The following is a 13,915-nucleotide window of genomic DNA, read 5'->3' as shown; positions in this document are numbered from 1 at the left end:
GAAGATATTAAGAAGAGGTGGCAAGAATACACAGAAGAACTGTACAAAAAAGAGCTTCACAACTCAGATAATGATGGTGGTGTGATCACTCACCTAGAGCCAGACATCCTGGAATGTGAAGTCAAGGGGGCCTTAGAAAGCATCACTATGAACAAAGCTAGTGGAGGTGATGGAATTCCAGTGGAGCTATTTCAAATTCTGAAAGATGATGCTATGAAAGTGCTTCACTCAATATACCAGCAAATTTGGAAAACTCAGCAGTGGCCACAAGACTGGAAAAGGTCAGTTTTCATTCCAATCCCAAAGAAAGGCAACACCAAAGAATGCTCAAACTACTGCACAATTGAACTCATCTCACATGCTAGTAAAGTAATGCTCAAAATTCCCCAAGCCAGGCTTCAGCAATACATGAACCATGAACTTCCTGATGTTCAAGCTGGTTTTAGAAAAGGCAGAGGAACCAGATCAAATTGCCAACATCCGGTGGATCATGGAAAAAGCAAGAGAGTTCCAGGAAAAACATCTACTTCTGCTTTCTTGACTATGCCAAAGCCTTTGACTGTGTGGATCACAATAAACTGTGGAAAATTCTGAAAGAGATGGGAATACCAGACCACCTGACCTGCCTCTTGAGAAATCTGTATGCAGGTCAGGAAGCAACAGTTAGAACTGGTCATGGAACAACAGACTGGTTCCAAATAGGAAAAGGAGTACGTCAAGGCTGTATATTGTCACCCTGCCTATTTAACATTTTTTTTTTTTTTAGTTTTTTATTTTTTTAATTTTAAAATCTTTAATTCTTACATGCATTCCCAAACATGAACCCCCCTCCCACCTCCCTCCCCATAACATCTCTGTGAGTCATCCCCATGCACCAGCCCCAAGCATGCTGTATCCTGCGTCAGACATAGACTGGCGATTCAATTCTTACATGATAGTATACATATTACAATGCCATTCTCCCAAATCATCCCACCCTCTCCCTCTCCCTCTGAGTCCAAAAGTCCGTTATACACAGCTGTGTCTTTTTTCCTGTCTTGCATACAGGGTCGTCATTGCCATCTTTCTAAATTCCATATATAGTGTTAGTATACTGTATTGGTGTTTTTCTTTCTGGCTTACTTCACTCTGTATAATCGGCTCCAGTTTCATCCATCTCATCAGAACTGATTCAAATGAATTCTTTTTAACAGCTGAGTAATACTCCATTGTGTACATGTACCACAGCTTTCTTATCCATTCATCTGCTGATGGACATCTAGGTTTTTTCCATGTCCTGGCTATTATAAACAGTGCTGCGATGAACATTGGGGTACATATCTCTCTTTCAATTCTGGTTTCCTCAGTGTGTATGCCCAGCAGTGGGATTGCTGGGTCATGCAGAGTGCATCATGAGAAACGCTGGGCTGGAAGAAACACAAGCTGAAATCAAGACTGCCAGGAGAAATATCAATAACCTCAGATATGCAGATGACACCACCCTTATGGCAGAAAGTGAAGAGGAACTAAAAAGCCTCTTGATGAAAGTGAAAGAGGAGAGTGGAAAAGTTGGCTTAAAGCTCAACGTTCAGAAAATGAAGATCATGGCATCCGGTCCCATCACTTCATGGGAAATAGATGGGGAAACAGTGGAAACAGTGTCACACTTTATTTTTTGGGGCTCCAAAATCACTGCAGATGGTGATTGCAGCCATGAAATTAAAAGACACTTACTCCTTGGAAGAAAAGTTATGACCAACCTAGATAGTATATTCAAAAGCAAAGACATTACTTTACTGACTATGGTTTGTCTAGTCAAGGCTATGATTTTTCCAGTAGTCATGTATGGATGTGAGAGTTGGACTGTGAAGAGGGCTGAGCGCCAAAGAACTGATGCTTTTGAACTGCGGTGTTGGAGAAGACTCTTGAGAGTCCCTTGGACTGCAAGGAGATCCAACCAGTCCATTCTGAAGATCAACCCTGGAATTTCTTTGGAAGGAATGATGCTAAAGCTGAAGCTCCATTACTTTGGCCACCTCATGCGAAGAGTTGACTCATTGGAAAAGACTCTGATGTTGGGAGGGATTGGGGGTAGGAGAAAAAGGGGATGACAGAGGATGAGATGGCTGGATGGCATCACTGACTCGATGGACATAAGTCAGAGTGAACTCTGGGAGTTGGTGATGGACAGGGAGGCCTGGCTTGCTGTGATTCATGGGGTCACAAAGAGTCGGACATGACTGAGAGACTGAACTGAACTGAACCACAGCTTTCTTATCCATTCATCTGCTGATGGACATCTAGGTTGCTTCCATGTCCTGGCTATTATAAACAGTGCTGCCATGAACATTGGCGTACTTGTGTCTCTTTCAATTCTGGTTTCCTCAGTGTGTATGCCCAGCAGTGGGATTGCTGGGTCATAAGGCAGTTCTATTTCCAATTTTTTAAGAAATCTCCCCACTGTTCTCCATAGTAGCTGTACTAGTTTGCATTCCCACCAATAGTGTAAGAGGGTTCCCTTTTCTCCACACCCTCTCCAGCATTTATTGCTTGTAGACTTTTTGATTGTGGCCATTCTGACTGGTGTGAAATCTTCATTGTGGTTTTGATTTGCATTTCTCTGATAATAGTGATGTTGAGCATCTTTTCATGTGTTTGTTAGCCATCTGTATGTCTTCTTTGGAAAAATGTCTGTTTAGTTCTTTGGCCCATTTTTTGATTGGATCATTTATTTTTCTGGAATTGAGCTGCAGGAATTGCTTGTATATTTTTGAGATTAGTTGTTTGTCAGTTGCTTCATTTGCTATTATTTTCTCCCATTATGAAGGCTGACTTTTCACCTTGCTTATAGTTCCCTTTGTTGTGCAGAAGCTTTTAAAGCTTCTTGACCTGCATATAGGTTTCTCAGGAGACAGGTAAGGTGGCCTGATATCCCCATCTCTTGTAGAATTTTCCATAGTTTGTTGTGATCCCCACAGTCAAAGGCAATAATGTAGTCAATGAAGCAGAAGTAGATGTTTTGCTTGAATTCCTTTGCTTTCTCTATAATCCAGTGAATATTGGCTATTTGGTCTCTCTTTTCTCTGCCTTTTTTAAATCCAGCTTGCACATCTGAAAGTTTTTGGTTCACAGTCTGTTGAAGCCTAGCCTGAAGGATTTTTGAGTATTACTTTGCTACCATGTGAAAAGAGTGCAGTTGCACAGTAGGTGAACATTCTTTGTCATTGCTTTTCTTTGGGATTGGATTGAAAACTGACCTTTTCCAGTTCTGTGGCTACTGTTGAGTTTTAGAATTTAATAGTTATAAAAATTTATAAGTATGTTTGTAATTTTGATTGTGTAATAATGATAACTGTAAGGTTAAGTTAATATGAAAACACATGTAATATTTAAGCTTCATGATCACAAGCAATTAAAAATAATACTTCAGTTTGTATTTGTATATATTTTATTATGAAAATGAAAAACAGGCATTCAAAAAAGTTTATGACGTTATAAATGCATGTTCATTAGAATTAAATTCTGTGAGAGAAAGTGGGATGGAAATATAAGCCTAGTGATTAAAAAAAAGGATACAAAATTTCCAGTCATTAAAAAAAAGATATTTTATGTCATAATAAATGATAATGGGTATCAAATGACTTTTATAGTCCACTGAATATATTTAGATGAGTCCTATAACACTGCTTTATGACAACATCTATAATATGCTGTATATTACCTCCAATTATTTATCTTTATGTTGAAAATTTTGGAATGTTAAACATATGAAGGAACACACAGCTCTTAAAAATTATTTAGAATCTCAGGAAATATTTTGAAGATCACAAAACTACTATGTTTCAATACAAATGTAGCACTCCTTGGATTCTTTAATATCGCATCATCTGTCTTCTAGTATCTCAGATCATTTTCCCTTTGCTTTTGCTCACTTCTCCATATAATTTCTAAGTTGCGGGTCCAAGATTCTTTTCTCAGTGCTGTCACATTCAGGTTTCACATTCACACTCATAATAATCTCATCTACAGTAATATTTAACTCAGACCTTACTGTCGTTGAATTCTACCTAATCTGTAGCAGTACCAGCCTCTATCCTGTCATCCCCAACAGCGTGCTGGTGTTGGGATCTCAGAGGCAAGGGGTTCCAACTTCTCCTCATCAAAGAAAATAATCCCCTCTTTCTAATTTACTGAGATAGTCTTACCATTCTACCAGTATCACTAGCTTGAAACTTTATTTGATTTTCTTACTCTCCTACATCCCATCATTGAATATTGTTTTTAAAAAGCTCTGACCAGGGACTTCCCAGGCCGACAGCTCTAAAACGCTCTGTACTTCTACTGCAAGGGGTACAAGTTCAATCTCCGGTGGGACAATTAAGCAGCAATTAAGATCCCACCTGTCTCATGCTGCAGCCAAAAAGTAAAAAAAAAGAAGAAGAAAAGAAAAGAAGAAGCTCTGACCAATATACATTGGTTTGGAGAAAATATATACAGACAGTCAGTGGTATGGCTCAGTAAACAAATATTGATAAATTAATGGATACAAATCTAATTAGTAGGGGCTTCATAATGAGTGAGTGGTTGATACTTTTAGTAATGGTATAAAGCATATGGACAAATATGTTTAGGGAATATAAAAAATACTTTAACTTTTAAATTACATTCCTAGATCTTGTCACATAGATTTTAAGTCAAAATTCTCTTGGTCTTCTATACTAGAAGGGAGGTAAGGTAAGGTGACTTACTCTTTGTGACTGACTCTTTGCAACCCCACGGACTGTAGCCTAACAGGCTCTTCCATCCATGGGATTTTCCAGGCAAGAGTACTGGAGTGGGTTGCCATTTCCCTCTCCAGAGGATCTTCCCGACCCAGGGATCGAACCCAGGTCTCCCGCATTGTAGGCAGACACTTTACCATCTGAGGCACCAGGGAAGTCTATACTAGCAGTTACATTTAAAACTATTACACTTAGTAAAAGGAAATTGTATGACAACTTACTATCTTAGTTTGTTTCTTTCATAAACTAGCTGCAACTTAATTAAGGTTACTCTCAATTAACTTGATAAATAAATCAGAAAACCAAGTTTTAGTCCATTTTTAAAAAGTGACTGAGTGGTTAGAGACAATATCACTCTGCTTCAAGTTCTGCAATCTATAACATGAAGATAAGAACGGCTAACTTGCCTTCACAAAAGTATTGGGGGAATTAATTGAAAGTCCCATCAGATTCCCCTGTGCATGAGATTCTCTAGGCAAGAATAATGGAGTGGTTCTTCCTCCAGGGGATCTTCCTGACCCAGGGATTGAACTCATGTCTCTCACCTCTCCTGTGTTGGCAGGTGGGTTCTTTATCACTAGTAACATCTGTTCTATAATAGTTCTTCCGTAAAACAGAGTTTTCACAGCATAAAAGGCAGGCTAGGAAGCAGTTGATACTGTGTATCATTTTTATATGCCTGCAATAAAACTGTCTAGAGCTCTTTATGAAAACTTTGTTAGCATTGGTGGGTTTAGGCCAAGGAAAGCCACATAACTAATAACTCAGTCTTAATTTGTCTTTCCTGAAATATATTGTATATTACATGCATTCTATATCTAAAGTTAATCTTTAGTCAAAATCCCAAGAGAAATCTTTTAAAGGCAATGTGCAATCTTGAAGTTTTAATAAGATCTCATGCAATGGCACCCCACTCCAGTACTCTTGCCTGGAAAATCCCATGGACGGAGGAGCCTGGTAGGCTGTAGTCCATGGGGTCATTAGGAGTTGGACGACTGAGCGACTTCACTTTCACTTTCATGTATTAGAGAAGGAAATGGCAACCTACTTCAGTGTTCTTGCCTGGAGAATCCCAGGGATGAGGGAGCCTGGTAGCCTGCTGTCTGTGGGGTCACACAGAGTCGGACACGACTGAAGTGACTTAGCAGCAGCGGCAGCAGCATGTGGTCAAAATAATTCCTATATCAGGGAAATATATAAGCTCTGTGTGTCTGACAAGAACTTAAACATCACTTTTAGGTTTTTTCTTTTTTTCTTGAATGATATGAATTAACACAAAGCAGGGACTACTTGGTAATTAAAGAACTGATAGTTTAATTTACAAATTAGAAGAAACTTTATAAAATGTCTTGACCTATCAAAATTTTCTTATATTTCAAAGATGAGGTATGTTAATTTTTAATTGTATGGCCCATTTAAATAGAAAAAAAAAATCTGTTTGGGCAGAATTCTGTAAAGAGAGCTGCTTCAATATCAGCCTGCTCTGTGCTGTTGAATATTTGCTCAATAACGGTTTGGAATATATTGCTGGATTCAAATGCCAGTCCTCAACATTACCTGAAGATAGGTGTGTGTGCTTGGTTAGGGGGGATTATTTTTAACTTAGAATTTAATAAAAGGATTAGTAGAGACTAAACACACTGCATATAACTCAGATTCTCCATACACATACTCATATTCTCAGATATAATCATAAAGCTCAAATAAGAAGTAGTATAATCCTAGTGATAAATCCAAATTTATGCAAGTAGAAAATTTGGTGAAATTCTCAATATCAGATAAGAAAAATATATTCATCTTGGGGCTTCCCTGATAGCTTCTGATAGCCCCTGATAGCCCCTGATCTTGGGGCTTTCCTGATGGCTCAGTTCGTAAAGAATCCGCCTGCAATGCAGGAGATCTCGGTTTGATTCCTGGGTTAGGAAGATATGCTGGAAAAGGGAAAAAGCTACCCACTCCAGTATTCTGGCCTGGAGAACTAGTCCATGGGGTTGCAAAGAGTCAGACAGGACTGAGCGACTTTCATTTTCATCTTGTATCTGTCCAGAATTTGATTCTACGTGACTTGTGAATGATTTTGTCTTTACACTTATTCACATCTACATTAAAACAGGTGTTTTCTTGTATCAGAACTAAGAAATTAATTATACACATTTCTGTATGGGTTCACAATTATGCAACATCTATAACGTAAGTCTAAGATTCTTATCATTTTGTTTTAATAGTTTTAGTTGCTGTACTTCCTAATTTGACACTGTACATATCCTTAAAATTCTGGCTTTTAAGCAGAGCTACACTCCTTCCCTGGTGGCTCAGACGGTAAAGCGTCTGCCTGCAATGTGGGATACCCGGGTTCGATCCCTGGGTTGGGAAGATCTCCTGGAGAAGGAAACAGCAACCCACTCCAGTATTCTTGCCTGGAGAATCCCATGGACAGAGGAGCCTGGTGAGCTACAGTCCATAGTGTTGCAAAGAGTCAGACACGACTTAAGGACTTTGCACGCAGGCACAAGACCACCTTAGTTATCCAGCCCAGTGTTCTGCCTCTGTCTCTTTTTCTTCATCTACGACCCTTAGTTGACCTTTCTGGAGGGCACTAAGTATCCTTCTAAGGGATAAAGAGCCTGCTTATAAAGCTCTAAAATGACAAATGAGTATCACACCTGGGCTTCAGTTCTTAGAGCCTGGGTTGGTCTCAGAGTGGAGCTATTCTGGCCAGAAGCTTAAGTAGAGAATTATGAAACATTGAGGGCTAAAGCTTGGATCAGGTCAGCTGGCATTTTCTATTGAGATATGAAGTGCTTGAGAAGAAAACTGAACAGGACAGGAAAGAGGGATACTAGGAGACAACTAGCAGCCTTGGAAGGGAAAGGAGGGTGCAGGCTTGGAAACTACCTGCAAGGAGCTTAGCCACTAGGCCTTTCCTTAGCACACCTATAGGCTTGCTCAGGGCCGGAAGGGAGTCGTTATGGGGACAGCACTCCTGGACACCAGCTTTGAGCAAGGGACCCTGTAAAAGTGTATTTCCACTGAGCCCATCTCTGACTCCAATCCACTTTCAGTGCTAAACCACCACTCATCCTTCATCGCTACACCAATGGAGAAATCCCCTACTGTGCCATCAACATCTGGCTCTCCAGGGCTCTCTCCCTGGCTGCTAGTTTGTATTTCTGCTTGTCCTATATCTCAGTGCCCATTGTCTTCTCATGGACCAGTGAGGTTCAGATATAGTTCAGTAGAACTGAGAAGAATTTTTAAAGGTCATGATCAATGAACCAAAACTAGGGTGGAGGAAATATTCAAAACATGTCAAATTGCATGGTTTTAGATAACATGAACTTAGTTCCAACCCTCTGAGGATTTGTGAATTTTTATTTGGAAACTCTAAAGTACTGATTGGAACTTTACTGTTTGCTGTTCTGTGACAGACATGATCTAGCGATTCTTCTACTCATTTCTAATCAGCAGGTCTTTTGTGAGAAGCATGTCATCTTCATAAACCTCCCCTCCCCTCAACCTCGTGTTCTATTGTACAAAGAGAATAAAAGCCATCAAACATGTATTTTCTTCAACACATATTTATTGAACATCAACTCCATGTCATGATCTGTGCTACATGTTAGATACAGTGATTGGGAGAAACAGGTAAGTAGGCACTTTTAATAAGTGTGACCCAATCCTGACTAATTAGACATGAAAACACTTCTAATGGGCTCCTGGGAAAGAGGAGCTCTTTGCCAAGAGACAAGGACATTGCAAAAGGAAAGATCTTGAAGTCCTTTCCTTTGTCCCTGCTTGGGATTCTGTTGTTTGAAGTCAGATACCTGTGAGGATAAGATGGCATCCACCTCACAATGAGTTGGGACAAGATGGAGGAAGAAAGTCAACATATTGATTGCAGTGAACCAGAAGGATGGAAGAACCTCGGTTTTTGTGAATATATTAAAGTTGCTGAAATAATATGATCAGGCTACCCCTAGGCTTATCTAGACTTACATCCCACACACAAGCATTTAATGTTCTTACAATTTAAGCCACTGATAGGTTTTCTGTTACTTCCATTCAGAAGCATTTTGACTGACAAAGTGTCCTGAGGGAGTTTAGAAAGGGTGCTTACTTCAGCTTTCTTGGAAAACTTATATCTATGATGGAAGCTGAGAATCTACTAGGAAATTGGTATGCCAAGGAGGACCAGGTTTGCGGGGGAAGTGTGTCCTAGCAGAGGTAACAGGACACAAAGGGTTCACATAGAGAGTGAGTTAGAGGAAGGAATTTCAAGTAATCAGTGTGCAAGGGAAAAAGGACATGAAGAGAGCCATCTGGAGTGATGATCTCACTCTTCTGCTCAAATTCCTGCAGGAGCTCCTCTGTTTCTTATCAGAAGCCAGAATCCTTGGAATGAGTTTTAAGATCTCATGGTCTGGCTCAAGACCCTGTTCTGGCTTCACCTCCTCCTTTACTACATTTGCTCTTTTGTTTTAAGCCTCAAGAGCCTAATTTCTCTTCCTCAGATGTCCTTAGCTCGATCCTGCTTCAGGACCTTTGTGCCTGCTGTTCCCACCACTGGGAATGTTCTCTTCCTACAAGTCTGCAAAACATGCTCTCTCTTGCTTTGTTCAGCTCTCTACTGAAGGGTCACCTTTCCATGGAAACTGCCTCTGACCAACCTGTGTAAAATAGCAACTACTAATTACCTTTCCCTGTACTCCAGATCCCCTTTATCTTGTTAAAACGTTTCCACTAAAGCATGTGTCTCTATCCTATTATGTGCTGAATGTGCCCAGTCACTCAGTTGTGGCTCACTCTTTGTGACTCTATGGACTGTAATCCATCAGGCTCCTCTGTCCATGGGATTCTCCAGGCAAGAAAACAAGAGTGACTTTTTCTCCTCCAGGGGTTTTCCCCAACCTAGGGATTGAATCCACTTCTCTTGCATCTCCTGCATTGGCAGGCAGTTTCTTTACCACTAGTGCCATCTGGGATAACTTTATACATTTATTTATCATCATTTTGCCCTTGTGTAAGCAGGAATCTTGTCGGTTTTATTCAAGACATATCTCTAGCACTCAGATAAACTGTTTCACTGCTGCATCTCTGGCATTCCAGCCCTTATCAGGAAGCTCACAGCAAACATTTGTTGATAAAATGAATGAATGAATGTGAAAAATGTAAAAGTGTTAGTTGCTCAGCTGTGTCCAACTCTTTGTGATCCCAAGTTAAGCCAAATCATCCAAGTTTTTGCATGCCATGGTAAAGACACATTCACTACCTTAACTTGCTCCTTTCCTCAGCATTCCCAAACTTAACCAACTCTTCATTAATCCTTTCCTTCTGAGAGGGTTGTAGGGAGTGGTGGACATGAGGCTAGAGAAGTAGGTGGATCACAGTGTATATTACGGCTGCATGAAGGACTCTGATTTTATAATGAAGGATTTTATAGCAAGAGGGATGCTGCTGCTGCTAAGTCGCTTCAGTTGTGTCTGACTCTGTGCCACCCCATAGATGGCAGCCCATCAGGCTCCCCTGTCCCTGGGATTCTCCAGGCAAGAAAACTGGAGTGGGCTGCCATTTCCTTCTTCAATGCAGGAAAGTGAAAAGTCAAAGTGAATTTGCTCAGTCGTGTTCAACTCTTAGCGACCCTGTGGACTGCAGCCTACCAGGCTCCTCCATCCATGGGATTTTCCAGGCAAGAGCACTGGAGTGGGTTACCATTTCCTTCTCCAATGCATGAAAGTGAAAAGTGAAAGTGAAGTCACTCAGTCGTGTTCAACTCTTAGCGACCCCATGGACTGCAGCCTACCAGGTTCCTCCGTCCATGGGATTTTCCAGGCAAGAGTACTGGAGTAGGTTGCCACTGCCTTCTCCATGCAAGAGAGTGATGCTTATCAATTCACATTTTTGAAAGGTAATTTTCCCTTCAGTGTAAAGAATAGGTTTAGAGTGGATAAGAGTGTGGCCAAGGAGATTTATGCGGCAGGGGTTGCAAAAATACAAGTGAGAAGTTTTTAAGGTCTTAACTAAATAAAGAGCATCTGAAATTGAGGGAATGACATTCATTGAGACCTGATTGTGGGGGAGATGATAAAAGTTTAGTGTCAGATTAGATGAGAGGGTATGAAATAGAGGGAAAATCTGGAATGTTCCCAAATTTGGGTCCTGTGACCTACCTGGCAGTTCATCAAGGAGGGGAAGGTGGCAAGAGGAAGTGAAGTTCCATGAAATGACACAATGAACTCAGTTTTAGATATACTGAGTTCATGGTATCTACAGAGATATTCATAGGCAGTTGGATGTATTAATCTACATCTCATATAGAATCAACCACTAATATCTAATGGGTGAGCAGAGAAAAAAGAATTGCTGGGGACTAAGAGGAGAGCTTCACAAATGAAGATGGACAACTGGGCAAAGTGCTGCACAGAAAGCAAGGACAAATACTGTAAAGATATTACTCTGTTTGATACCCCAAGAGCCCTGATAACATTTGAGGAAAAGATTTCAATAGACTTACAAGCACAGAGGTGACTAGTGGTAAAGAGACTGCCAATGCAGAAAACACAGGAGACGCAGGCTCGATCTCTCGGTTGGGAAGGTCCCCTGGAGGAGGGAATGGCCACTCTCTCCAGTATTCTTGCCTGGAGAATTCCATGGACAGAGGAGCCTGGAGGGCTATAGTCCATAGGGTCCCAAAGAATCAGACATGACTGAATAAGAATGTGGGCACACACACACACACACACACACACACACACACACAAACACAGAATCCTGATTCCACTTGGTTGAAGAATAGTAACAGTTATATTTAGCATTTTCTACTTATTGATTGACTGCCAGGTACCCTTCTCGATCCTCTTTGTGTACAAATGTGTTTCAGCCTCACAACTGCTGTGGGAGGTCAGCGCTACTCTTATCATCCATTTTTCTGCTGAGAAAAATGAAGCACAAAGATAGTAATTTATGAACATCACACAGATTAAGACAAGCAGCAGAATTAGGATTTGAATGTGGCTATTTGTGCTCAGAAACTGTCTTAACTCTCATGCCTCACTGTTCTCTGATCAAAGAAAAATAAGCAAAAGGAGGAAATAAGTACAGGGTGTTAGTCAATCAGTTGTGTCCAACTCTTTGCGACCCCATGGACTGTAGCCTGCCAGGTGCCTGTGCCCATGGAATTTTCTAGGCAATAATCCTGAAATGGGTTGCCATTGACTTCTTCAGGGGATCTTCCTGACACAGGGATCGAACCTGTGTCTCCTGCATTGCAGACAGACTCTTTACTGTCTGAGCCACCAGGGAAGCCCAATAGGGTCCAGGTGACGCTAGATTAGCTACAACTTTTCCATTAAAAACTGGCTCTGTTCTGTCACAGGAGGAAGCAGGGCTTGACTCAGAAAGACTGAAGCATGTTCTTCGGCCCCACCCTGCTGGGGCCCCTGATGCTGCGTGGTTCTCCCTCTCCTCTCCCCTTCCTCCCTTGAGGGCTGGGTAGGAGATATAATTGGGAGCTTCTCAGGTAGCGCAGTGGTAAAGAATCCACCTGCCAATGCAAGAGACTCAAGAGACTCAGGTTCGGTCCCTAGGTCAAGAATATCCCTGGAGTGGGAAATGACAACCCACTCCAGTCTTCTTGCCTGGGAAACCCCATGGACAGAGGAGCCTGGCTGGAAGCCAGTCCACGAAGTTGCAAAAAAAAGTTGAATATGACTTAGCCATTAAGCAACAACAACAATGTTCATTTACAGATCATACATTTCTGCCTCTCCCAGTTATAAGATAGTTAAGTGTTAGGCTTAAAAGCTCAATTTCAGTGTTTTCACAACACTCTTTTAATAAAATGACAGAGCCTGGCACACATCCTCCTGTCGAAATTTCATTAACCAGCCTCTCTTTAGCCCCACACTCTGCAATATAAACAAATGAATAAGCTCTAGAAAGCCTGAGAGCATGTTTGCAGTTCTAGTCCCCACACATATGAGAGCTTTCAATTGTTACTGGGTCCTTTTGCCCTCCTCTGTCTGGGAAATTATTAAAGGCTAGCAAAATTATTTTCCTATGGCTGATGCAGGATGGTCGCAGTCATAGAATGTTCCACTGTGGGAGGCAGTGAAGCCAGTGGATGAAGTTACCTGTACTTCCTGACCCTCATCTAATATGTTCCAGGCATGGTGACCATCTCAGCAGTTGCCCAGGCGTGGCTAATTCCAGGCTTCCATCTGCTTTGCCTCAAGGTAATATTATTTTTATACCAAGTGTGAAAGTCTAACTATGCTGTCTTTGTGAAGTTCAACATGTAGAAATAAAAGGTCAGAAATATGTCAGAATAATAGTCTTAAAAAGATCTTGGCCATTATATACAATTCTTGGGCATCTTTTTTGGGGTGTGGAACAGCTGGAGAACATGTATGTGTTTCACACTTCTCACGCCACCCATCACCTTTCCTGTTTGTGCTGTCAGTAATTAGCTTAAATATATTTGTAAGCTATATACCTTTGTTTCTGTTGCAGCAGGCCTTTTTGTTAGATTTTCTGCTATTTAAGAAACAGTAGTTTCACTTGGTAGGTGAGAAAAAAGTCATTCTTGATTTTCTTTTTTTAAATCTTGGTCAGTATCTCCTAGATTAACAGAAATTTTGAAGTTACCATCCTTACTTAGAGATTGTTTTGGAAAGGAAAATGACATTTGTGCCCTTAAAAACAGTAGGAAAATGGTTGCCTAGACTAAGACTGGATAATATCCCAATCTCAAAGAGTTAAACTTGGCAGCTTTACAAACACACGCACACATACACACACACACACACACACACACACACACACACACACACACACACCCAGTGGACCAAGCTGATGTGTCCTAAATGTTCTTGGTCTGTCCCTAAGTAGAATCCCAGTATACTGGAGTTGAAGGCAGGCCAAGATCAAGAACTAAGTTTTTGTTTCTAGTTTTTTCCTGAATCTCTTCATCATGTTTATTAAGTTTCTCTTACAAGGAGGTGAATATAATGAGTAACCTATATTCTTTATTTTCTTAGTTGCTGACAGTGTCATCCCCCGCAGCCCCCTTACTTGTCTCTTGCTCTGTCTCTTCCCCTCTCTTAAACAAAGGCGTTTCCTCTGGGAGAACTGCCTCTGCTACTGTTGCGGTTCTTTTC

Source organism: Budorcas taxicolor, chromosome 9 (genome assembly GCF_023091745.1).
Source record: "Budorcas taxicolor isolate Tak-1 chromosome 9, Takin1.1, whole genome shotgun sequence".
In the NCBI taxonomy this organism is placed as follows: domain Eukaryota; kingdom Metazoa; phylum Chordata; class Mammalia; order Artiodactyla; family Bovidae; genus Budorcas; species Budorcas taxicolor.
The sequence above is the reverse complement of the archived record's forward strand: the minus strand, read 5'-3'. Positions refer to the sequence as shown.